Genomic DNA, 2,998 nt, shown 5'->3' on the forward strand with positions numbered 1-2,998 from the left:
TTCAACAGTGATTTGTAGTTCTCATTGTAGAGATCTTTCACCTCCTTGGTTAAATTTATTCCTGAGTACTTTGGTTTTTTGGTGACTATTATAAATGGGCTAGTTTTCTTGATTTCTTTTCCTGCTAGTTCATTGTTGAAGTATAAAAACACTATTGGTTTTTCCATGTTGATTCTGTATCCTGCAACTTTACTGAAATCATTTGTCAACTCTAAGAGGTTTTTTTAAAAGAGTCTTTAGGCTTTTCTGTGTATAGGATCATGCCATCTGCAAACAGGCACAATTTGACTTTGCCTTTTCCAATCTGGATGCCCTTTATGTCTTTCTCTTGCCTGATTGCTCTGGCTGGTACTTCCAACACTACGTTAAATAGGAGTGGTGAGAGTGGGCACCCTTGTCCTCTTCCTGTTCTTAAGGGAAAAGCTTTCAGCTTTTCCTCACTCAGGATGAAATTGGTGGCCTGCACTTGCTAATCTCCTTCCCTGGACTCTGCTGGTGACCCCCCTTATGTCAATGCAGTCGAGTAGTTGGCAGTCCACCTGCACAGTGGCAGTGGCTGCTGCTGTGGTATCAGGCTACCCTTGTGGTAGTTGTGGCTGTAGCAATGGCTTTGGTGGGCTGCCCACATGGCAGTGGTGGCTCTAGTGGCGACAGGTTGCTCACACAATGGTAGTGGTTGCCTGGCAGTGCCCGTGGTAGTGGCAACTGCAGCAGTGGCAGTTGCAGTGGCCAATGCAGCTAGTGTTCACAGCGGCAGCAGGGTTACCACGTGGGGACAGCAGTGCTGGCAGCCACGCTGCCTTCCTCACATCTTCAGTGTCCTTGGTGTTAGTGGGGTTACCTCTCTGTGGTGGTGGTGGCAGTGATGGTTTCAGCTGCCTCCCTTGCATCTGCAGTGTCCATGGTGGCAGCAGGGTTATTTTGTAGTGACAACAGCAGTGGCAGTGATTGCAGCCACCTCCTCGCATCCACGGTGTCCTGGGCTGCAGCGACGGGACACCTGCAGGACTGTTTCTCTGTGGGGAGCTGCTCTGTGATGGGCGATGGTTCTGTGACTGGACAATGGCTCTGGCGACTGTGGCGGTGGTGGCAGTGAGTGGTGGCAGTGGCAGTGGCAGTGGGCGCATTTCAATCTTCTTGTGCGGGAGGAATGCGCCCTGGGCACCTGTAGTCTGCCATCTTCCTGGAAGTCTCTCCTCGCCTCTTTCTCTATGTTTACTTTGCTTCATAGCATGTATCACTACCTGAATTTTTATTATTTACTCTTTTACTTGTCTGTTTTTCCCACTAGAATGTAAGCTCCATGAGAAGTGGCACTAATAACTCTTGACACATGTAAGCAAAAAGAGTGCATATTCATGCATAGATATCTGCCTTTCTCTTTCGTAGNGTCCTTGGTGTTAGTGGGGTTACCTCTCTGTGGTGGTGGTGGCAGTGATGGTTTCAGCTGCCTCCCTTGCATCTGCAGTGTCCATGGTGGCAGCAGGGTTATTTTGTAGTGGCAACAGCAGTGGCAGTGGTTGCAGCCACCTCCTCGCATCCACGGTGTCCTGGGCTGCAGCGACGGGACACCTGCAGGACTGTTTCTCTGTGGGGAGCTGCTCTGTGATGGGCGATGGTTCTGTGACTGGACAATGGCTCTGGCGACTGTGGCGGTGGTGGCAGTGGCAGTGGGCGCATTTCGATCTTCTTCTGTGGGAGGAATGCGCCCTGGGCACCTGTAGTCTGCCATCTTCCTGGAAGTCTCTCCTCGCCTCTTTCTCTATGTTTACTTTGCTTCATAGAATGTATCACTACCTGAATTTTTATTATTTACTCTTTTACTTGTCTGTTTTTCCCACTAGAATGTAAGCTCCATGAGAAGTGGCACTAATAACTCTCGACACATGTAAGCAAAAAGAGTGCATATTCATGCATAGATATCTGCCTTTCTCTTTCGTAGAGGAGAAACCCTTTTGTGATGTTTAGTAGGAATCTCCGCCCACCCCATGAAAAACTAGGTTAACATTGTACAGAATGAAAGACCATATTGTTTTTCCTTTTCATTTTCACTGCTTGCATTAAAGCTAACAGGTAGATGGCCAACAGATGACCAACTTCCAATGCAGAAGAAAAAAGCAGTGGCTCTTTTACAAGGCATTGGCCAAGTGAAACTGTCTTTTCCTGTTCAGTAGCATTTGCATCACCATTCCCTCCTTCCTCGTGTCTTGCTGTCCCCTACTCCACGGCAGTTCATTTAGAAGTTGTAATCCCACAGACACCGGGCAGGTGGCAATGGCTGACGAACAGCAGGTGCATCGCTCCAGGGCACCCTGTAATTTAATGTACCAGTAAAATGTGTCTGCTGATTTATGGATTGATGGATCACAGGGACCGCCTGGGTGTACATTGAAAAGGTAGCGTCGGAATCTACAAGGAAGACTGTGTGAAGTGCAAACCAATATGCATTTATTAAAGAAACTGGAAGTCTCAGTGTTTCTTTCCACTCAAAACCAAAACAAAAGCAAACTCAAAGGTTTCGATAACCAAAGATATGTGCAGATGGATAAGATCTCAGGTATCTTCTCATCTAAATCCCTGTATGTGTATAGAAGAGTCCAAGGTAGAGAAGTTAGGAAATTTGCCCGCAGTCACAAAAGCAACCAAAAATGCCCCCCTACATGTTAGATTCTGTACCAATACCTAGACACCATGGTACCCATCTAATGGTTGGCTTCCACCAGAATACTTTCCCATTGGAATTACACGTCCCTGGACTATTATTTCCTGCTCTACCCCCACCCACTCCCCGTATTTATTTCCTGTTAACTGCAGCAAATTACTTTGACTTTAGATTCTTTTTCACAGGCTTTCATGTAGACATCACCTTTTTCATGAGATTTGTAACTAAAATCCTTAGCATGGTGATCTGGTGTGGTGTTTGCTTCACACTAATAAGCAGAAATAACTGTACTGAATTAATCTTTATAAATTATGCCAAGCCATCCCTCTATTTTCA

This window comes from Galeopterus variegatus, unplaced genomic scaffold, assembly GCF_000696425.1.
Source record: "Galeopterus variegatus unplaced genomic scaffold, G_variegatus-3.0.2 Scaffold4956, whole genome shotgun sequence".
Taxonomy (NCBI): Eukaryota; Metazoa; Chordata; class Mammalia; order Dermoptera; family Cynocephalidae; genus Galeopterus; species Galeopterus variegatus.